General features: G+C 45.1%; 1 protein-coding gene across 5 annotated transcripts in view; it reads right to left on the reverse strand.

Annotated features, from left to right (window-relative positions):
* The window catches only part of FLRT2 (fibronectin leucine rich transmembrane protein 2), an 88,347-nt gene extending 65,315 nt beyond the window's left edge, over window positions 1–23,032 (reverse strand). For 2 of the 5 annotated variants that reach the window (XM_081861326.1, XM_081861328.1), the window contains exon 1: window positions 22,402–23,032. The gene's annotated coding sequence lies outside the window, so the exon portion shown is untranslated. Of the gene's footprint in view, window positions 1–17,322; window positions 17,445–17,979; window positions 19,004–22,401 lie in introns of those variants that run through there. The other 3 variants (XM_081861327.1, XM_081861330.1, XM_081861331.1) reach the window with 2 other exon arrangements.
* Window positions 23,033–24,636: the final 1,604 nt, after the last annotated feature.

Consider the following 24,636-nt stretch of genomic DNA (forward strand, 5'->3'; position numbering starts at 1 on the left):
TAGAGTGGCATTAGCTCCTAAGGGTGAAGAAAGAAGATTAAAAACAAATACAAAGGAAGTTGTTGCATGACAGAGCATTGCCAAGCAACAGAAGTGACCTTGAGCATTTTCGCCCCTCTCCTTTTTGTGCTGTGTGTGGAAATAAATGGATAAATATATCCATATCTGCATGCACTGATTTTTTTAAAAAAATTCCAAATATGTTCGGAGTGTTGAGGTTGGGGAAAATGCATTACTCATCATGGCACAACCACAGACATAAACAAGTTCTAGTCTTACAATTCTTTTGTCTGAGACGGGACTTCCTAGTTCCCTTTGACATCATGTTGCATTCCAATCAGAGAAGTGAAAGTGGCAGCTGCTCATAAGAGGCGGTGGGGAAAGGCAAGACATGAGCATAGCCGTGCTTCTGGAGCATAGAATCATAGAATCATAGAATCATAGAATCATAGAGTTGGAAGAGACCACAAGGGCCATCGAGTCCAACCCCCTGCCAAGCAGGAAACACCATCAGAGCACTCCTGACATATGGTTGTCAAGCCTCTGCTTAAAGACCTCCAAAGAAGGAGACTCCACCACACTCCTTGGCAGCAAATTCCACTGTTGAGCAGCTCTTACTGTCAGGAAGTTCTTCCTAATGTTTAGGTGGAATCTTTTTTCTTGTAGTTTGGAACCATTGCTCCGTGTCCGCTTCTCTGGAGCAGCAGAAAACAACCTTTCTCCCTCCTCTATGTGACATCCTTTTATATATTTGAACATGGCTATCATATCACCCCTTAACCTCCTCTTCTCCAGGCTAAACATGCCCAGCTCCCTTAGCCGTTCCTCATAAGGCATCGTTTCCAGGCCTTTGACCATTTTGGTTGCCCTCCTCTGGACACGTTCCAGTTTGTCCGTGTCCTTCTTGAACTGTGGTGCCCAGAACTGGACACAGTACTCCAGGTGAGGTCTGACCAGAGCAGAATACAGTGGCACTATTACTTCCCTTGATCTAGATGCTATACTCCTATTGATGCAGCCCAGAATTGCATTGGCTTTTTTAGCTGCCGCGTCACACTGTTGGCTCATGTCAAGTTTGTGGTCAACCAAGACTCCTAGATCCTTTTCACATGTACTGCTCTCAAGCCAGGTGTCACCCATCTTGTATTTGTGCCTCTCATTTTTTTTGCCCAAGTGCAATACTTTACATTTCTCCCTGTTAAAATTCATCTTGTTTCAGGGTGTCATCATGCCCCTTCCCCACCTCCCTGTCACCAAGGGGGAAAAAGTAGAGGCAGAAACAGGAGTTGGCACAAGTTCAAACACAGGTCTTACTGTGTCAGGTGATGAGAGCAGTTCCTATTTTTGTGTGTAGAGAAAAAAAGCTCTTTATATGACCATATCAAATATGTATATTATGTCCGTGATGCAGGAAGGAGAGCTACGTCTCTGAGTGGCTTAAGAAAATCATCCTGCAATGTTAAGTTTCCCCATGTTGCAGGTTAAGAGGGGCAAAAGGCAGTTACAACTAGTCTGCAAAACATTCTTCTAAGCCAGGGGAGAAGTAGGGATGGGCAAATCCATCAATTTCTATGGGAAAATCTGTCAATTTTGGTTTCTCCCAGTTTCTTGTTTTTTAACCCAATTTTAAATTCTGCTCTACATTTCCACACCAGTTTGTGATTTTTTATTTTTCAAAAAGTCCTCGTGAAGATTCACCGGCGTTTTAGTGCAAAAGTCTTCTAACACACACACTTAGTAGGCAGTTTTTACAAAGCATGTTTTCCCTAATATTTATATGTTCCTAATGCAATCCTTTAGGTGAATTATTTTCACTAGTATATGCATTTTGTAATGCATTTTATATGTGCTACTTGGTTGGAGACATGCACTGCAAAATTCAGAGAGGTGTACATTTCTAAGGGTGAGTGTGATTCGGTTTGCACAGTGTTTCAGAAATTGCAAATTATTAAGGTTTGCCTTTAAATTTGAACTGAATCGAATTGCTCCCCCAAGCCTATATAATAGTCTCCACATATCAGACTGGAAACGGACACTGAGGTAGTCACTTACAACAACTTTCAAGTAAAGATTTTTGAGAACTGTCACTTTCTCACCCTTTCTCATTGAACAACAGCATCACAGATAAAGCTGTTTCCTGTGAAACTACACAACACACCCCTGTTTCCAAGATACAGACAGACTGTAGATTAATTCCATAAAGGGATATGCAAATATTTCAAATGAATTCATTTCTCTCACAGTGAGTTTCAATCACCAAAAAATATTTGTAAAATCCTGTAGAACACAAGCCGTACAGCAAAATAATGCTTCTTCTCCCACTGCCACCAAAATAGTGTAGTGTTGTTTAATGCTTAACATGTTGGACTATGACTGGATAAGCACCGATTTTAATCTCCACTCAGCAACGAAGCTTACTGGATGGCTTTTGACCATTGCTATTTTTGTCTAACCCAACCTTCCTCAACCTTGGGTTCCTAGATGTTGTTAGACAACAACTCCCATCATACCTGGCCAGCATGGCCAGTGGTCAGGGATGATGGGAGTTGGATCCCCAGATGTTCTTGAACTACAAGGTTGAGAAAGCCTAGTCTAACCTACAAGATTCTTGTAGGGATTGATGGAATGAGGGGAGAACCACAACACCGCCTTGAGTGATTCACAGCAATTGCAGAAGAACATTTTCTATTATTCCCCATGAAATCTATGTTCTACAAAAAGAAAAGGACTGAAAAAGTTGCGTAATGCAATGGATAAAATTGATTGTTGCAGAAATTTCATATTCATTCCCTGTCAACCTCAAGACCATCATTTCCTTGCATGCCATGTAAGAATACAATGTACTGAATACCCCCCCATACCAAGGAATCAAGTGGATCATATAGAATGAGAATGCCATAAGACCAGCCAAAAGGTTAGATCTACCATGACAGCACAGATATGCTCATGAATACTAGAGCATTCTAGAGAAGTGTTTAACAGCACCATCACCAGGATGATTAACTTCCTTATAAAAAAACCACTTACAAAATGAAAGCAATCATTACGCATTACAAGTTATTTCCATTATGAGTCCCCCTTGCGAAATCTCTTCCTGTCTTGGTGGAAATCTCCATTGTGTCACGTAAAAGACGCAACACTATGAAAAGACCGCAAGGGCTGCAGATGCCCATCCTGGATACACAGAAACTTGTACAAAACGTATTCTTAGATTCTTAGAGCAAAAACATCCAGACCAAGCGGTAGGCCATCCCACATGTTGCTGGGCTAGAGTCCCCATTCATCCCTGGCCATTGGCTATGCTGGCTTGGACAGATTGGAGTTGGAGTCCAACAACATAGCTGATGGTTCCTATATTGTAGGGGGTTGGACCAGATGACCCACAGGGTCCCTTCTAACCCTACAATTCCATGATTCTATGAACATCTGGAGAGTTCCAGATTGGCTACTTCGACTCGGTAATGGTCTGCGTGAAGATGTAGGAACTGCATCTCTTTAATAGCTACAGGATATATTTTCTCACTGTATGTACCTGTGGTTAATAGGTACAGAACGTGCACCCCATATTTAGGCAGGCTTGCTTAACTGGTATGAGTTTTGATATCAAAGTAGCCTGCCATAGTCTGATTGACGTCAGCTCTTAACATTTCTGTTGTCTGTATTAAATATCGGGACCTAGAATATTTTGGGTTGCCAGAGTAAGATGTTGTGGGACAACAAAAATGTGTAAATTTATGACATCTACACATGAACATCTACACATAATTCTTTTTATGGTCTAACAGGAAAAATGCTTTGGAAGTGAATGTTTCAAAAAAAATTTGGCAGCAGATTCCAGTGGCCCACCCAAGTATCTGGCTCTTTTTTCTTAATCATTGTCCTGAACCTTTGCACTTGTTTATGAGTGAAACTATTTCCCACTATCCAACACTGGTGTGGGATTATTACTTTTTAAATCTTTATGTGTGTGTGTGTGTGTGTGTGTGTGTGTGTGTGTGTGTAGAGAGAGAGAGAGAGAAAAGAAAAAGATCTCTCCATATTTATTTTCAGTTTAGATTCAGACTAAGAGGTCTCACACTTTTCACCTTCTTTAAAAGAGCAGTGGACAAATTCGTGGAAGAGAGGCTATGAATGACTACTAGCCACAATGGCTGTGCTCTGTCTCCACAGCTGGACTAGAGCACTGGCCTGATCCAGCAGGCTTTTCTTACATTCTTACGGTAAGCTTTATAAATCAGGTCCTTTTATTAACACCCTGGCTAAAAAATAAATAAATCCCTATGCCTTCAGAATTGTGCATCAGTCTGATAGGACAAAAGAAGTTAGATGTATACCTGAAGGAGCATCTCCACCCCCAGCCTTCAGCCCGGATACTGAGATCCAGCTCCGAGGGCCTTCTGGCAGTTCCCTCACTGCGAGAAGTCAAGCTACAGGGAACCAGGCAGAGGGCCTTCTTGGCAGTGTCACCCACCCTGTGGAACACCCTCCCATTGCATGTCAATGAAATAAACAACTATCTGACTTTTAGAAAACATCTGAAGGCAACCCTGTTTAGGGAAACTTTTAAAGTTTGATATTTTATTGTTTTTAGTATTCTGTTGGGAGCCACACAGAGTAACTGGGGAAACCCAGCCAGATGGGCAGGGTATAAATAATAAGTTGTTGTTGTTGTTATTATTGTTACATATTCTTGGCCAGAGCCTCATTAACTAGTTCCCTCTCTGGAAGGACCAGTGGCGACTACCAGGAGTTGAGTCTTCCTATCTTCACCTCTCAGGATGCTCTAGATTTATTTGGCCTTTGGCCACAGGTATACCTCAGTGGTAGAGCAGATACTTTGCATGCAAAGTTCCTAGTTCAATCCTTGATATCTCCAGTTAGGGCAAGGGAGTTCCCAAACCCTAGAGAGCCAGTTCTAGTCAGTGTAGACCATAGTGAGCTAGATGGTCTGATGCTCTCGGTATAAGGCAGCTTCTATTGCTCCTGTGCTTTACTTCATAATAGCCAACTATGCTGAAATACACCAGGCCACCATGATGATAGATGGACATGGGATTCTGAACAAAGGGGTTTTTAGCAGTAAGTAACCTTGTGATGGCTCTACATCAGGGATGGCTAACTCACAGACCTCCAGAAATTGTTGAACAACAACTTCCATAATGTTGCATAAATTTATGCTGAGTTCTTTCCTTGGAAGGAATAATAGCAATTATAGACTTCTCTAGCCTGCAGGTCAGTCAGAATAATGGAGTGCCTATTTTCCTAGACTGTTATACCTGGGTAGTTACCAAGTGTTATAAATCCAGGGATAGATCCTTCACAAGCCTAACTTCCTTCTGTCTCTGACAACTGAGCCTCCACTATCACCTCATCTGAGCAAGAGCTTCATAGAATCAAGGGTCATCTAGTCCAACCCCCTGCAATGCAGGAATCTCAGCTAAAGCATCCATGTCATTTGGCCATCCAACCTCTGCTTTAAAACCTCTGAGGAAGGAGAGTCCACAAGGGAGATGGTTCCATTGTTGAGCAGCTCTTACTGTCAGAAAGTTCTTCCGTGTGTTTAGTTGGAATTTCTTTTCTTGTAACTTTGAAACCATTGCTTTGAGCTCTAGAGCAGGAAAAAACAAGCTTGTTCCATCTTCCATGTGACAGCTTGAGTCCTACCCTCCAGAGCAGGAAAAAACATGCTTCATGCTTCTTTACTCTAGATATAAAGTTTTCTTTGCTTGGTCAAGCTACCTGTGCTGGAAAGGGGAATTCTCCTTCAGCTACACGTTGGTAGTTTCCTGAATGGTAGTTGGTAGCAAGGTCCTTAGAGAAGAACCATAAATTAGCATCTGCTATCTTCCATCCTGAACAAAGACTAGATTCAGCAATAACCCTTGACCATTGGCTGAGCTTGATAGGAGTTTTAGTCCAACAACATATGGAAGGCCACAGGTTAGCCATCTTTGACACTAAGCATATACCCTATGAAATGGCAAAGTACATCACGTTATCATTTTTTAAAATTGCTGTGTATTGAATGATGATATATTTCAATGTTCATGTAACTTTGTGACAATTCAGCAGTGTTTCCAAAGGGCTACTTATTTTCTTTCCATCTCCCCCTCCCTGTTAAAGAGGACGATGACTGTACCATTTTCAATTCCTTCTGATTTCACTTCAATCACTGAAAGTGAGGAATATGATCCCTCTGCTGTGATTTGGTTAGCGCCTTGTCCTAGTCAGCACACATCTGCCTAAACTATCTTCCTGAAGCTTGTAAAATATGATTGTTTACGAGATATTGATGGCTGGAGGGGAACACTAAAGAGCAGAGAGTCATAATTAGAATTCCAATGCATTTGATCCAATAAAGATTCCATCAATGTCACAGAGAGATGAGTGGCTGTGAATCTTGGAGTCATCATGGCCCATACAAACTGATTTATACACTCACAACGCTGGACAAATGAAGGGCAAAGAATCCATGCCAAACAATTCCAGCAAGACAACTCCTTACTTATCCTTCGGCTGGCTGCCGAAAATGCACAGACGCTCTGGACTCAGCTGTTTCACATCGTAACACTCGGCCAAATAACTGGTCCAATCCATCTACATTTAGTCAAACTATTCCCTTATCGGTAGATCCACAATTGCATCATGTAGGATGCGTGTGCATCTGCTGATAAGAAATTTCTGCAAGAAAAACAGAATCTGGGCAGATCAACAGACTTTTCTCTCTCTTTTTTTTCCTCTTCCCATCCCCCTTGCCAGGGCTGCTGGCAGCAATTCTAAACACCTCATTTATTCCGGATTTATAAAGGTCCTCTGTGCAGAGTGTAGAGCTTAGCTTTTGACATTTATATATTCCTTCTCTAGAGATGCTATTGTATACACGGAATTATTTTGGTTAGAGGGTTGCAGGGATGTGGCAATTAAAATCAACAGTGTTGTCTGAGGCTTCACTGCAAATGCTAACTGAGAAAAGTATCTGCAAATGGTGTGGGGGATCTATCCTTGCAAGCCTGCTCCAAGGCATCTAGGGTGTTATTTTTAAGAAGAGAGATGTCCTCTGTGTCCTTTTATTGCTTAGCTATTTTCCAAGCAGTAATAGCAGACACTTTTCACCCTGAGCAAAGACTGTGATTGTGTTATACGCGACTTCTGCAAGGGGAAGTTACTGAAATTAATTTCATCAAATGGCGAAAGTAATTTCTCAAATAAAAACAGACTATTACGAGCAAAGAGATGTCTTAACAGTTTACTGGTGACCTGCAGATCAGCCTTAAGAAAGTGAAAGGAGTGAATTGAAAAGAAGAGGGCAGACTTGCACTGAGCACTCTGGCAACAGATACTGCAAGAGGTACCGGTGGGCACAGGCTGATCTGATGCAAACAATTTAGCAATTCACTGTGCATATCTATCCTGTTATCTGCACTAGAAAACAATCTGTTTCAAGATACCCTTTTCAGCTTTCATTGGGAGGCACTACTAAATTGGAGCACTACTAAATTGCACTACTAAATTGGAGCATTAATATATTTGCTTGGCTCCTTGTAAGTGTGTGATCAAGAAAAATCATTTCAGATGGCCAAACAGCATTGCTTTATATGCTTTTTTCATTCATCATCACCCTAATCATTTAATAGAAATCAGACATTAACTCCAACGTGGATTACATCCCAGGAAAGGCATTCAGGCTGATAAGAGCTTATAAACTGGGAGGCATTAAAAGACCAAGATAAGGGGATATGTCCAGTGTTTATCATAGGGTGGATACTGATCATCAGGCATTACTTTTCAAGGGAGTGAAAAAAAAAGTGCTACAAAGGCCAAATCCATGTAGTCAATTTGTCAAAGATCCATGTATTCGTCACACCCTTATTGCAAACAGTGGAGTCTTGTGATTTGACAGCTTTCTTGTGATGTTAACATCTCTGCCTTTGTGCAGGGACACACAATTTGCAATTCAGTGGGGTGGGTGGGTGGGTGGGTGGGTGTGAGAGAGAGAGAGAGAGAGAGAGAGAGAGAGATTGTCCTGCCTCCAACAGAGTGGAAACATGTTCTAGAAAGCAGAGCTGTCCCAGGAACCCCCTCACAGTTCCACTACCACCCTCAGGCCAAAGTCTTTGCATTATATCCCTAAAAGAGAGTAGCTAAGTTCATGTGTTACAAAGAAACTCGCAAAGAGTGTGAAAGTGACTCGCACATCTTGCCTGTGCATCTATAGCAGCTCAGTGCATCTCACTGCCAAAAAGATGCGCCAGTCACCGTCATAGATATTTACACCAGAAGTGTGAAAAGAGGGTCACATCTCTCTCTCTCTCTCTCTCTCTCTCTCTCTCTCTCTCTCTCTCTCTCCCCCCCCCCCCCTTCCAGTGTTCTTACTCTTTCCTTATAATGCCCAGAAATGCTCAGATTTCAGCTGCTCAGGCTAAGACTACAAAAAAACCTTGCACTTCCAGTTCTGGAGTTTGCTACTTCACTTCCCAAGAGCCTGCCAAACAGAGAGATGTTATTACAGAAAATTGGAGGCATTTTTGTTGTTGCTTTTTGTTTTTACATGACTGTATTCCTTTTGTTCTAGGCAGGAAAGGCCACTCCACAGACCTCTGATTATTCTGGAAAAGATATGGGAAGTAGTGAAAAAACAATTGAAACAGCTTTTTAAAAAGAAGAGCCACCAACTTTCTCTGCTTCTAACTTTAAAAGGAAATGAGACATCAAAGTATGTCATCTCTTTCCACATAATTTTTAAATATTATTGTTTGATAAAATTGTGGACCATCTACCACATCTCCCAGTTGTTAAATGTTCTCAGTTTCCTCCTCATTCTCAGGAGCATCAAGGGAATTTGACTCAGATCATCATGGGTTTTCTTCACATGCATCATATACACCAAGTCAAAATAGCTTGCATTTCAGATAACTTGGGATTGGGGGAAAGGAGTTACCTTCACTGAAGCATGTGGACTGACTTGATTCCTTCAGTCTTTTGGATATATTTACTCTGCAAATATCTCGTTTCTGTTTGGGTTAACTCTCATCTGAATTTCAGAGACAGATCCCTGAAAGCCTGGTAAGAAGAAGGCCCTGCCATTGGAAAAGAAGAATCCAACCTTGGTGAGTATCATTCCATTATTAAACTGCATTCCAATTAAATGTATTTTACTGTCTTGGCTAGAAGAAAAGAGCCACCAGCCTACACTTCCCAGATGCCATTATGCAAAACAAAATGAGCTTTAGGTTGCCAGCCTCTGTTTTTTTAATTCAATGTCTTGAAATAGATTCATATCGCATGCTCTACAATTACACATAATTGTATATACTGGGTTGTATCCAAACTTAAGAGTAGACTTATGGAAACTAATGGATATGACTAACTTAGGCTCATTAATTCCAGTGGGTCTGCTTCTTTTTGGGTAGGACTTAGTTGGCAAAAATGCACCAAGTGCCAAGGCACATACCCAGTGACCAGGAATCCTGTAGGCACCATGACACAACAGACACAAGTGCCCTTCCCAGTGCATGTTTCATGCACTTTGTGCTGCGGGTACTGCACCCAATTCACAGAAACTTTTTCCCTATAGTGTGTGTAGCAGAGGAGCAGCACAAATGAACGTGCCCCATTACACAGAGGATTCCTCATCAACATATCCTCCAACATTTCTCCAGTGAAAATAGTTATGTCCTATTCTTTTTTACCATTATTGTTGTTGTTGTTATTATACACCTCGCCCATCTGACTGGGTTGCCCCAGTCACTCTGGGTGGCTTCCAATATATACAAAAACCTAGTAAAACATTAATTATTTTTTTAAAATCGCTTTACAGAGATGCCTTCAGATGTCTTCTAAAGGTTGTATAGTTACTTATCTCCTTGGGTCGGGGGTCATATAACTCCGTACCCTCCAGCATTTCTCTGATGAAAACAGGAACATCATAAGGAAAAGCAGGACATTCCAGGATCAAATCAGAAACCGGGATGACTTCTATAAATCCAGGACTGTCCCTGGAAAATAGGGACACTTAGAGGGTCTGCATCAATGTTTATATGTGGGCGAACCAGGCCACTGTGCTGCGTTATTTTCTAATGCAAAACAAAAACGCAAGCACTTTAGCTTTTAATTAGAGAACTGTAACTGTAGCACACTGTTAAGAAGATGGAATCAAGAGTTCTGCAGCATCTGTGCTATACTGAGAGATATATCATCAACATGTGTATTATTGGTCACTGTCCTGTTAATGGAAATGCTTTCCCATCCCATTTATGTCAAAAATACACAGTGCGTACAAACCCTTTCAATGCTACAGTTAAGGAATGGAACATTTCCTTCCCTGCAAACTACCATTGCCCATTTGTTTCTGCTTATGAGAATGACATGCACCACCAGCTGCTGTTGGGAGTGTAACTCCTGGCAGCATTAAGCCATTTCTCTCCCAATAAGGTCCTGGATTTAGTTTCCATTCTGGGCTCTGACCTTTTTCATCAGTGTATCATGTAATAGCCAGTGGACAGTTTGCAGCTACTTTCAGAGGCATGCCTAGGTTCCCACTGTACAGAAATATTCGAAGGGCAAAAATCTCCAGGGACACAGGCGTGATATGTCTATGAGCAGCCACTCCTGGTGCTAGTCCTAAACTTCCCTGTCAAGAAGAAAGAACATTGTCTGTGGACCTCATCTCTTCCAGCCACATTCCTTCTACAAGAGGCTGTGACAGCCACCATCTTGGATGGCTTTAGAAGGCGATTAGACAAATCTGTAGCTGTGAATGGCTACTAACCATTAACAGTCACTTTGAGCTTCTTTTTGTAAAATAAAACTGGCTAAATTGTAAAAAAAAAAAAAACCTCCTCCTGACTATGCTCTACCTCCACTGTTGGAGACAGTTTGCTGGGAATATGTTGCTGGATAGCACAAGGGAGGACAGCATAGTTGTACTCAGGTCCTGCTGGTGGGCTTTATTTTATCTATCATCTATCTATCTATCTATCTATCTATCTATCTATCTATCTATCTATCATCTATCTATCTATTAAATTTGTAACCGTGGTACCTGGGCTTAAGAACTTAATTAGTTCTGGAGGTCCATTCTTAACCTGAAACTGTTCTTAACCTGAGGTACCACTTTAGCTAATGCTGCTGCGTGATTTTTGTTCTCATCCTGAAGCAAAGTTCTTAACCCGAGGTACTATTTCTGGGTTAGCGGAGTCTGTAACCTGAAGCATCTGTAACCCAAGGTACCACTGTATACCGCCCTATAGCACAGGTCTCAGGGCAGTTACAACATAAAATCACAATACAAAAACAACCCAATAGCCCCCTCCTTCCCTACACATTTTAAAAGGACTTTGGGTGTCACTCGGCCAAAGGACTGGTTAAAGAGGAACATTTTTGCCTGGCACAAAAGGGTGTATAATGAAGGTGCTAGGCGAACAAACCTCTCGGAAAAGAACAATCCACAAAGAGGGAGACACTGCAGAAAAGGCCCGTTCTTGTATTTCCACCCTCTGGATCTCTCATGAAGGAGGCACATGAAGAAGTGTCTCAGAAGATGTTCTCAGGGTCCAGGTAGGTTCATATGGAAAGAGGCAGTCTTCCCACAGGCATCTGGTTCACCACTATGGGAACAGGGTGCTGGACTAGGTAGACCACTGGCCTGATCTAGCAAGCTCCAATGTTTGCATTATGCTTTGCTCCAGGAGTCTTGTCTGAACTGTGGGTATCAGCCTCAAGTTCGCAGTCTGAAATGGTGGCTAGTGATAATTCCTTATGAAAGGTCTACCAAAGAGGGGAGGCTCCTTACCAAAGGCAGGGTCAACCCACAGCGTTTTGCTGCCCATGGCGAAAGGGAAAAATAAACATGCTCTCCCCATTCCATGCATTCCACATACAGAAACCAACTGGAACGGCAGCTGATTCTGGGATCCAGGGCGCTTGAGGCAGCTGGCTAGCTTAGGAGGACCAAGGCTTGCTGTGTGGCACACAATGGAGGCAAATGGTTAGGGAGTTTAGGACAAAGATTCAAGGGGCTCTTGCTATTTGGTCCACAACCATGGGCTTTTTGACATGGTTGCCTTACTTTAACTAATGACAAGGGCTGGCTCTGACCATGGTGAAAGAGGGCAACAGAAATCGAGGGGTCTGAAATAAGTCTTTCAGGCAAGCACAAAGGGATTTAAAGAGGCCTTTGGTGCAATTCCTGCAAGGCTAGAATTCTGAGCCTTCGGAAGTCAGGAGGAGTATATGGCCCAATGCAACAGGGGAAAAAATTTCTGTGCCCCACTGAAAAATGTGCTTTTGTGGTTCAGCAAGACTCACACGCAAGAACCTCCAAATAAACTGGGTCTTTTATCATTAAATTTAAAGGATTGTTTCAGCTTTCAGATTCAGGAAAGAATGATAAACAAATACAAATAGTAAGCATTAAATTTCACTCCTTCCAAACTGATAAAATATAAGAGGGGAAATCAGATGCAGTCTATTTAAATTTGCATGGGCAGAACTTTGAAGGGATCAAAAAACATCCCAACATTGAAAACCATTTTTCACAGACTCTGGTTCCACGTGAGCGAGAGCTTATTGGGATCTGACACGTTGATTATCATGACTATTTAAAGGTTATCACCCCCAATAAGTTTGCAAATCATTTTCCTTTATGTTAATTTCTATGACTGTGGTCCTTAGCCCATAAACTGTCACAGGGAATTACTCTGTTAATTTATCAGTTGACTAGCTGCCCAGTGATTAATAATTATGAAGGACTCAAAAAGCCATGTCAGAATTTTTGTTGTGACCTTTGGGGGGTTGATCTAAGGGGAGGACTGATCCTATGAGGTGCTGAGTATCTCCCAGCCCTTTCAAAGCATGATCAAAATGTGCTGATAGGGACTCAGGAATGATGCAAGTACAGGCCTTGGCCAATGGCATTTTTCTGGCAACTTGCAAGACCGGGATCCATAGGATCATCCCCATCATGAAATCCCATTGGATTTGATAGGAAAGGAGATGGGTTCTGCAACCCCTGAAGACATGAGCACAGCAAAAGTTTCCGAAATTCTGTCGTTCAAATGCTGCAGTCCACACATTGTGGAATAATCTCATTAAGGCTACCTATGAGTTAACAATTTGGGGGCAGACACCTAAATCTCAGTGGCTGGTTTACCTAAGTGCATGAACCATTTTTCTATAACTCTACCTTCACCCATTTATATACAGAAGAAGAAATATTCCCATTAAACCGGATCAGAAGGAGCCATTTTTTAAAATAAACAAGCCACATGTATCAGGCCTGTTACAAAGTAGACAAGGGACCTTTAAGAAGCAGATCAGAAAGCACAGAATGTTTTTTTTAAAAAAAGATTAAAGATGTTTTACAGATTTCTTTACGGATCATTAAGTTTTCTGGAATCCTGAATGTAACATGACAGATTTGTTTTAAGACCTCACTAGACTGAGTTCCTATTCAATTCAAAGGGCCATGTCAGGAGAAGGAATCAAAGAGAAATAAAGGCTGCTGGTTGAGTAAATCACCAGTAAAGCACCAAAGAACAGGAAGATCGCAACAGTCTGGGCCACTGGCTGAATATAACTAAGTTCATTGTACTAGCTAAGCATTTTCATAGAGGACTAAACTGGAAGAGATTCAGAAAAGACTGGACTCTGGCTCCCACAAAAGTATTTGCCTTTGGTAAGCCGTCAGTTTTTTTATGGGTTTCTTTTTAACTGTTGTTTCTAAAAGAACTCCAAAGATGTAATAATTATTTGGGTCACGTATTTCTTTATTTGTTCTTTAAAAGCAAACCAACAGATGCATCTATAGGTCATACACTGCTTTAGGGAATTCAGCTTGATGCCATCAGCTTGAAGCTGACACTCTTCCTTCACATGGTTTGTGTTGGTGGCTTTTTTTGGAATCATTAAACTGGCTCTTGATTTTATGTTGATATCTGGATTTTGTAATTGGGTGTAATTTGTGGGTTTTGGTGGTTAGCCATCTTGATTTCCTTGGAAAATTGGGCAGGTTGTAAGTTTTTTAAATAAAATAAGAATAGTCACTTTGTGAGGTTTCCTTCTTTTTTCTTGAAATAGCACAATTTGCTTCCAAAAGAAAAAGAAGAAAAGTTTTAGTCCTGGGCACCTATCAGTTCTTGGATTATGTCACTGAACAACAGCAATAACATCTCCAAACTATTACTTCTGGGCAAAGACTTGCCAAAAGGAAATAAGGAATCATTAAGCATCTAAAGCCACCATATTACCCCGGCACTAAATGCATCAAATATCATCTGGAAAATGTCAAACCAAACTATCCCCCTCATCAAAGCAATGCTGTTGTTGGAGCCCTCGATTCACAATTCACAATAATTAACTAAAACATGAAATATGGATCTGGATACAAGCAAGCGACAAATTGATATTTGAAAGCTGGGTTTAATAATCCCCAAAAAGGGACCATCTGTTAATAACAATCTTTTCCCTTGATCTCTGATGGGTATTCAAAATACAGACACAGATGGAATTTTATTTCCTTTTTTATTACAAAGATAATCTTGCTACTATACTAAAATGCTGGTCACTGTACATCTTTGCTAAGTATACATTTTTTAGTTACAACTATGGGGTGATAAAAGTCACGCAATCAACAGAACTTCTGGAGCAAACATGAACTATTGGACATTCCAAATTGCATTTTGACTCTTGATTTTGTTAAGTCGGCCGACCTATGATCACCAGCAAACTAAGAGAACACTGTCCAAATGCCTGGTGTTCTTCACATTAGTGGCAAATGGGTATGAGTTACCTTATATTCATTTGAATGTTGTTCTACTATAGAACAACAGACATGAGAAGAGGAGTGAACACCGTCTTTTAATCCAACGAGCAAATTGAGTAATTTAAGATATCCAAAACCCAAGCAAGTCAGATGTTGCATTCTCCCCCTTCCCCGCTGCCACAATATACTTTGCAGAAGAAAAGGAGCAAGATAGAGAGTGAGAGTGGAGAGAGACCATGCATGCATTGATTGCATACTTCTCACAGATAGAGGTCACTAATGGACTGAATTTGAATCACTGTGGCAGAAACCACAAAGTTATATGGAAGAAATCTAGTGAAAAATAAACTCACTTTAGATTAAGAGCAGAGGGTGTAGGGGTGACTAAGAAGCTGTCCTTCTTGGAAACAAACAGTTTTCTCTTAAGAGGGGCTATTCCCTCACCTATAAAGCACAGCAGAATAAAAGCCACAGCCCTTAATGTGCTTGATCTCCTACTTGTTTTCAAACAAGGAAGCCTACATTTTCTGATGCCAGGGAATGGAGAGGAAAATCAAATCATCAGGGCTCTACATACTTGAGAGTTGCCTTTCTAACCACTTACAGAAATGTTTGCATTGCCGATTCTCGCCTGAAACCACAGCCCATGTAAGGCATTTTTTGAAATGGGTGGAGATGGGGTTGTTTTCAGCAGATAAGCCTGCTCTCCAGCAGACCAGGATATAATCATGACTTATAGCAATGGCTCAAATTAAATCCAGAGACTGAAAATCATATGCAGATAAAAATCACATATACATATGAACAAGTCAATCCTTAGCTTAGCTTGTTTGCATTCCATCAATTTATCTTTTGTCCAAGTCCTAGACTTCTGCACACTGTGTCCAACATTCTGATCAGAGGCCAGTTTGCAAACAGAACATTATCACCATGCCAAGGAGGTCCAATTTTCAGTGGTGCTTGGCTGGCATCTCATAGAATAATAGAATTGTAAAGTTGGAAGAACCAACACCCCCATCATCTAGTCCAGCCGACCTCTTTTGTTTTCTTTTTAACCATTGCAATGCCACCTGCAACTAACCAAGCCTGTTTTAAAACCAAGGTGAAATCCCAGTTGTATAGGAGCAGAACATCCTCTCAAAAAGTGAGGTACTTTACCACTTATTGAGACTCATGGGAAGTTTTGGGTAAGGCATTTGTGAGCTCAGAGCAGTGTGAAAAGTACTGAGGCTGCCTAGTGTTCCAAGTGCAATATTTTGATGGGTCAACTTAATGCAGGGGAAACTGGCAGGAGGAGAAGGGAATGGAGATTCTCTAAGTGTGATGGGTGGAAATTATTTTTGAAAGGTAGTGAGTAGGTGCGGGTGGTGGTGGTTTTTGTTTGCTGAAATATAAGCATAGTGGGGTGTGTGGATTATGCCCATCTTAAAGTAATTTAGGCAAAAAGAATCAGAAGAACCAGTCCCATCATATCTAAACAGAAAAGGCTAGTTGCACAAGGCTTGCAAAACATTTTCCTGCCTTTACTCTGTGTTCTTTTCAATAGATCAGATAGGTTACTGCAATTCTGAAGGAAAATGAATCACCGTTATCTCAGAAGGCCTACTGCCCAGCTTTGCCCCTCCTGTGCTTGCAGGAGTCCCTGCCTCCTAGGATAGCAAAACAAAGAAACAAAAAAGCAGGCCAGCTTAGTACTCTTCCTGTTAATATCAAGATGCTGCAGTCTTTGGTCAAAAAATGCCACTTTCAGTGCATTTCTGTGACACAGACCATGATGGGATGGCCTGACTGTCCTTTTGTCCCTCTTGAATCCAGAATGGATTTGCCAGTCCCACTGGAGCAGAAATTCTCTAGTACATGCTAAGTAAATAAATCCATGAATGAACTCCATGGGAGTTTTGTCTCAATGAGGACTGCAGGATTAAGCTGCCTGGAGAAGATTACGTTCCAGATCCCAATTGGCATGATTGGTTTGTAAGCACTAAGAGAAGGTAAATAAGCTTGGGTGTAAAAGAATAGGCTTTGCCTATACTAAGCAAATGCTCTCTCCTTCTATCTCTCTCTTTTTCTCTCCTAAACCAAAGATTAAAAAAATGAAAAATCCCACAAAGGCAAAAATCTAATCAGCACTTTCTATACACAAGTCCAGGCTTCTGCATGGATTTCTGCCTTGGACTTTATTAGCTTATTGTAAGCCTTAAAACAGATTTCCTCCATTAAAATTAATTAAAAGCTCCTGTTGACTGATTCTCCATTCCAGAGAGGAAGGTTGATGGCTTCTCCCTCAGTTTTCAGGCTGCTTCCCCCCCCCAACTGCTTGCTTCAACCCCCTCCTCTCTTTTCTCTCTGGCTTGTCAGTACCCCTCAGACCAGCTTCATGAAATAAGGCTGCTGTCCACTTGATGGACTTGAAATGCCATCTCTGCCTCCTCCTCCCTCCCCCAAGCCATCAGATCCGCCTTTATGTAGCTATTGATGGGAATCTGATGAATACTGATGCAATTTACCGCTGCCTCCCCGCACCCCTCCATTTGAATTTCATAATGCTTGTCAGCACTGACTTAACCTGATCTTCTCTTTGCCAGCTTGGCTTTCATCTGCTCAACTTCTCCATTCCCTAACACACACAAAAAAGGAATTCTCTTCCCTTCTTTCTTCCAAAATATAAACCTCACTTGCTTCCAGAATGCCAAGTAGTAGCTCTTTGCTCGATGGTGTGAGGATACTGATGGGAGGAGGGGACAGAGGCGGGTCGTCCCTTTCAAGGCTAGGAAATGGCCAGAGGGCACATTTGGAACAGTCAAGAGTCAGGTGGGGGATGAAGGAGAGAAAGTAAAAAGCTGCCCTCTACGTTCATCTGAATTCTCATCCTCTCTCACACACACACAGGCTGAAATACACAAGCTGCTGCACAGCGATCGCATCTTTCCCTTTCCACTTGTCACATACAGCCATTGATAAATTTCCCAGTGGGGATGCCTGCGCGTGTGTCCCTGTCATTCGCGCACCACCCCTCTAGTCTAAGCAGGCGACTGGCCATTTGCCCCTCATCCCGTCCACACCTGGATCCCAGGCCACGAACTTTTTGCATCTGGCACTATGGGGGCGATGGTTGTAATGGCAGGGGGGCTTCCCTCCTTCTGGGAAGGGGGGAATATTAGAATCGTTGAATCGGGGTAGGGGGGAATCCTGAGAGAGGGACGCGAGCCCGATTGTACCTGCAGACTCCGATCCTGAAGCGTCGTCCTCGGGTGCCCATAATCCCCGGGGAGTCTCTACCCTCCCTCCAGTGAAGACCCCCAAACTTTGGCGGCCACCGCCACAGCAGCAGCAGCAGCAACGTTGGTCTCCGATGCGCTGGGGGAGCAGCAACGGTGAGATCGCCCCCTCGCCGCGGTGGGGTCGTCGTCGTTGTCCTCCGCCTCCTGCTGCTGCCCTCGCCCGCAGGCTGCGGGCGGCGCTCGCCTCCGGGGCTGCCGCCTGCTGCTGCTGCTGCTCTGCGGAGCGAGCGCGGCACTTTCTTCCGCCTTCCCCGCTTACGAGGCAGCGGCAACATCCTCCTCCTTTCGCCTCCAACGCGCAGCCCGGGGCTCCAGCATCCCCGAGAAGGCAAGCGCAAAGGCGCACACCTCTTCCTCGGTCTCCTCGGTCCCCACCTCTCAAGGAGAGAGAGAGAGGACAAACCAGGCAGAGAGCGACGCCAACAACTCGAAATCAACAGAGATGTGCGGGAAGAGGAGCGAGCTCTAATCAGCCTGCAGCGAATAGTTTGGTGGTGTTGTTTTCCCCTGGCCTGGGGTTGGGGTTTTTTCTTTCTTTCTCCCCTCGGTCCTCAGAGTTCAGGAGAGTGAGGATCCCACAAGGAGGAAGCGCAGGCGAGCAGCACCCCAGAAGCCTCCGGGGGCGCCGGGCGCATGCAGACGTGCACGCGTGAGCGCTCGAGCGCCTCTTTCCCCTCTGGGCTCGGAAAGTCCAGCCGCGTTGGCAGGTTGATGCTGGGCGTCAGGAGATCTCCGATCGGACTCTAATGGCAGCTGAGCCTTTCTGTCTCCCCCACCCCTCTCTCCCTCTCCTCTCTCTCCCCCTTTTGCTTGCCTGACACCCCAGGGAGATGTTTACAGTAATGAATTCGCGTTGATAGCCATCTCCCTCTCTCTCTCCTGGAGTTCCTCCCACATGGCGAGTTTAAAGAATGCTTGGAAGGCAGGGCTGCAGCCTGAAAGCTTTCCAAGAGGCAAAGTCGGGCTCGGGTTCTCTCTCCCCCCCCCCCTTAATTATTTAACCCACCCTTCACCGTCAAGTTCTTTAGCCAAAGAGGCGCTTCTGCCTCGATTCTTATTAGGAGTCTCTCTCCCCCTCCTCCCCTTTTGCGCGCAGCTATCAGATAGAATACGGGAAACAGCACCAAGCGGCGTCTTAGGCGCTCAGCCTGATCTACTTCTCGGCTCGGCTCTGGGCGGGCGCGCGTGTCATTAGCTGCTTTAATTGCCCCAATAGAGGCTCCCCGACAAAAAACATCAGCAGGGCTTCCATGGCAGGCAGAATTTGAGTTTTTCTGGCTCTTCCCCCCCCCCCCCCGAGGATCCCGACCATTAAGAATAAAAAGCCACTTGGTTTTATCCTGCGCTGAGCAGGCGCCCCGCTTGCAGGGAAAGAAACTCCCTTCGCTGGGATAAAATGAATTAATTGTAGTCAGTAGGAAAGGGGAAGGGAGGAAAGAGGCAGAATGTTCACCATAGCGGTGTTATTTCACATGTCTGCAGCCTACGGTGAGATCCCCATTACCACCACCACCTTTGAACTTTTACCTGGCAAAATCAAATCAATAAATACATCAGCCGATCCCCGGAGAAGGAAGAGATCTGTTTTGTGTTATATTGACTTTTCTAAAGGACAGAAGAAATCTAGACGTCTCTGCCTCATAACTGAATAAATAACCTCCAACCCCAAATGCTACATTCGCGAGGGGGCAGCCAGCAAACCCTTTAAAAAAAAAATCGGCTACTGCACGGAGGGCGCATTTTCACCAGACTAAAATGAAATTGATCGTTTTTATAATCTTTGAGAGCTTTGCTAGATACAAATGGAGAGGAGGGAGAGAGAAAAGGCGGCTGTACCTTCCAGACTTTGCTGGTAAAAAACGAATATACATTATCGGGTTGCATGTCTCTGACATTAATTTTTAGCACCAGAGAGGGAGGGAACTCGGTGAAGTTTGTCAATTTCAGGGATCCTACAGATTCTTCTTTTGGAGGCGGGGGTAGGTTTTTTTTTTTTTTAAAAAAAGCGTTTGAAACCACTCCTGATTTTGTTTTTCCCCATGCTGACTTGTTTTCCCTCCTCCGAGCATCTGGACTCGAGGTTCTAGAGCTAAAGAGCCTAGTGGATTGACACTAGTGTCGCGAACTCATTCCTGGTTCATCTGCAGGGAAAGGGAGGGTTTCACACCTGCCTTCTCAACATCTGATGACTGCCACGCAAAAGGGTGCCTTGAAAGTGTGAGTGGGCCACCACAGACCCAACGCCACGAAGAGAAAGCCCACACGGCCTCAAGCGCGAGGCTTTTCCACGGATCCAGTTCACACCCTCCGCAGACAGCCATCAAGTGTACAGCAATCAAGTGTAAACTAAATAAGCCCAAGTGCAGACGCTGGAGTGAAGAAGGCCTGGACTCAAACTACTGAGAATTCCCTTGAGCGAAACGTCCTATTGACGCTAAGAGCCGGTTAGAGGTACTGTATTTCCGTTTCCCCCTTCTCCCTTCGATCACACGTACAAGCCACACGCTCGCTCTCCTTGCCTCAGCCACCCATCCCCAGCAATGTGTTGGCGGGGCATACAGACGCGTTGGGCGTTTTGGACACGGCCTAAACTACCTCCGAAGGCACATCCCCAAACGCAGGAAAAGGGGTACATATATGGCAAGGGAAGGCAGCACGCATGACTGTTCTAAAGCAGAGGGCTATGATATTGCCCAGATTACACGGAGAAATGGAATCAGCTCAAGGAGGGAAGGGCTGTAGCTCAGTGGCAGAGCGCCTGCTTTGCGCGCAGAAGATCGCGAGTTCTATTCCCGGCATCCCCAGGCAAGGCTGTAGGAGGCTGAAACCCTAAAACCCTAGAGAGTTGATGCAAGTCATTGTAGACGCTACTGGACTAAGGCAGCTTCCCATATTTACTGATGTGACACGCTGTTATCAAAGCCTGGGCACAGACCAAAACTATGTCCCTCTCTCTCACAGCCCATCTGTGAGCTTGGGGATCATGACACTTTCATTCCTGGCATGGCTCTCGCGGGGTTCACAGCCTGCAATCTATGTACTTTTCCAGGACAGAGGAACTCCTAAACCCGCTGAAGGGGTCCAGCCCCCTCCCCATGCCTTCGAAAAATAGAAATGCTGGTGCGCAGACCCCGGAGAAGAAAGCCAGAAGGAGCATCCAGCCAGGCTCTGAAACGGAAGCGCTGACGAGAGCCTGGCACATAGTGCTGCTGGCACTGTTATCACAAAAGCAGAATCGCCGCTGGAGAGGAAAGCGGGGCGAGTCTCGGCGAAATCAAGACGGTGCGGGAGGGTATCCCGGTAACTCGGAATGAATGAGGGTCCGGACTCGAAGGAGTTAACCCAGCCCTAACGCTCCCGCACCCCTCTTCTGCGGAGGCGAAAAGGGGGTGGTGGAGGAAAGACATTTGCCAGACAGTGATTGACTGATGGGGGAAGAAAGGAGGTTTGTTTCCGTCAGCAGTAGATCTGGATTAAAATGGGGAGGGGCGCTAAAAGGAAGGAGTGCAGGCAGCGGGGGCTGGGGGGAATAAGCCACTCAGAGCTCTCCAATCGATTGATTCTGGATCCTTATTTTGCATGGGGAGGGGGAGAGAGAAGGGAGGACGCTGCTTTTCTCAAACCCTTGCGCCTCACTCTTGCAGCCCGATCTGGTCCAGATTTGTCAGGGACGTAAAGTCCCGTTGAACTCGCCGGAGCTTCCTTGCGCGTAAAGGCGCACAGGTTCCGGACGCAAAAGACGAACCGGCGGAGCAGAGGCACCGTTTTGAAACGTTACACACACACACACACACACACACACACACACACACACGATTGTCACTACCTCAAAGCTTGAGAACTTGAACTTGAAGGCACGGAACGGCCTGATTTACAGAAGCCATCAGAATCCACCCACGTGGACCTTTAGCGCGAGAATGGTGGGCACTGGAAAGGAGACACCGTCATTAATTCACCCAGAAAATGTGTTCGTGTGTGTACTTGAACTAGCACCACCAAACTTAATCTGCCATGCAGAAACCGAACTGTCATTGGTTTGAAGGGGACTACTCTGGAGTAGGTACTTTCAGGATCGCAGATATATTATTCTCATTCTCATTATTATGACCCCCCCCCCCCAGCATACACAACTCTTCCTGCCTATGGAGAGAGGCAGCCTCCACCTCTCTCTCCCTCGCTCGCTCCGGAGTCACACCGAATCTAACCTTGCACGCCTCTCTGGTCCCCCCCCCCCGAATGAAACTTGGAACCCTGGGCGAATGAAATGGCCCGAGTTCTTTCTCCCCATCCATCCATCCATCCATCTCAGATGGTGGCGCCTGCAGCAGAAAGGCAGCTAGGAAAAAGAATTCGCTTTACCTGACGAGCGTGCGCCGCGTTTCTCCTCTCGCTGGAGCTCACCCAAACCCCACTGGGTCAGGAAGGTGGCGAGGGCAGCCGCTCGATTCCTGCATTGTACTGATTTAAGGATCACCGCCAAGGTCTGGCTTTGTTCCATAGCTGGCAAGAGCCACGCTCGCCGTCCTCATAATCTCCGGCTTCCACCACCGCCGCCGAAGAGGCTTCTCTCGCCGAAGAGCGCCCAGCGGAGGGATCTTCTGGAGCCGCTGTCCAGCCGGTCATTCAACCCAGAGCGCCAAGATGCAAAAGACAGCCGAGCATGATCAAATGCTTCGTTCTTCTCTGCCTCCGGCCCGCAAATCTCTCTCCCTCTCTCTTTCTTTCCCCCCTCTTTCCCCAAAGCAGATCCTCGATGCACCAGATAGGTGCCCCTCCGTCTTCCCAAAGCGAGCCTGCCTGGCGGGTTTCACAAGCGGGTGGCTGCAAGAGCAGCGGCAACAGCAGCGCGCAGCGACGCCTGCCTCAAACAGCGCCTTCCTCGAAACTCAGCCGTCTAGCAAAGAGCGGCAGGCAGCGGCCGCTTAACCCTTTGAGGGCGGGACGCTGAAAGAAGAGCCGAGCCTGAGAGAGCGAGAGCGAGGGAGAGAGAGCGAGAGAGAGAGCGAGAGAGAGAGAGGTCGCTCTGTTGTGGCTGGCCCAGCACAGAGTGTCTGGAGAGAGAAAGTGAGAGGCTTGCATGCCTGGGGAAACTTACACACACACACACACACGAGAGATATCCTTCGGGAGATCAGCTGCGTGCCTCTTTTGCAAACGTGCCGCCTCGTCTCGTCTCAAGGGGTGGGTTTGGAAAAGAAAGAACAGGCATGAGCCGCCACTGGACTCGAGAGGAAAGGGGCGGTTGGGGAGTGTTTCTCCTTTGGATCTTTATTTTCTGCACTTACAGACCTTTTAAAAAAATATTTCCCGTGAACAATACGTGGATTTAGGAGCCACTTCGGAGGAATTTCGCCTCTGATCCTTGGATTTCGTGCGTGTGGCATGACTTTAACCTGCAGTTATTTAGTTCTTCCCCAACCCCCGGCACACCTCAAACCGGCACCAGCATTTCCAACCTCCTCGCCTTCCGGGCTCCGCAAGCACAAGCAGAATGTGCGTTAACAGCGTGCACGTGTGTACGCTTCTACAACTGTGGAAAGGTATTCTGTTGAGGCACGGGGGTGGGGAAGGCATACAAAGATAACCTCCTTCCTCCCCACGAGCCTCCTTTCTCTTTCATCTGGCGTTGGGGCTTTAGTGAAGAAGTCGAAGAGAGAACCAGTTCTGCTCCGGATGTACTCGGAATGCGGATTAGGCCTTGGGTCTCCCTGTCTTCCTGGCATAATAGTTCATAGAATCATAGAACTGGCACCCCAAGGGTCATCTAGTCCAACCCCCTGAAATGCAGAATTAATTTATCAGAGCTGCATACGCACCATATATTTAAAGCACACACCCCCAAGAACCATGAGAACCGTAGTTTACCTCTCGGGGCTACACAATTCCCAGCACCCTTTATCAAACCACAGTTCCCGGTATTGCTGGAGGCGAGGGAAATGCGCTTTTAATGTGTTTGTACTGGCTCTGCTACGGTGGAGCAACGGAGAGTTCATAAGGAACATCAGCACGCTGATAGCCACATCACTAAAGAGATACGTGAACTCGTGCCTAAAAGCTTCCCTGCTCTCAAAGGCCAAATAAAAAAAGAGTTAAAAGGCACTGTGTGAGAGAGAAAGGAAGAACGAAAGATCCAAGCGGTAAGCTCCTCTGCGCAGGCTACAGCTCCCGATTTCTTCCTCCAGCCTTTCCGAAGTGACGCGCGCAGAGAGCGTTAACTCGAAGGGGAGGCAGGAGAGGGAGGGGTCGCTTTTCTCTCCACCCCCCCGCGTATCTCAAAAAGTATGGCAGAGATATATTGGGGAGGGTGGCACTGAGGCGTGCAAATAACTCACTTTCTTCCGTGGAAGCGCCAGGAGCTACAGTGAAGCTGCGCCGAAGTAAAACGGTTTGTTGGATGGCGTGCTGCTGCGACCTGGTGCGCCTCGGCCCATTTCAATTCAGATTGCACAAAGCGACCTGCTAAAGAGCTCCATAATCAAACCCTGTTGGGACGGAGCGGAGAGGTGTTGCCTGCCTCTGACATGCTCTCATCTCTGCTTCCTTGACTTCAAAGCACAGATCTCGGGTACATCGCCTGAGAATATTCGGATCATA

This window comes from Podarcis erhardii, assembly GCF_964252035.2.
Source record: "Podarcis erhardii genome assembly, chromosome: 1".
In the NCBI taxonomy this organism is placed as follows: domain Eukaryota; kingdom Metazoa; phylum Chordata; class Lepidosauria; order Squamata; family Lacertidae; genus Podarcis; species Podarcis erhardii.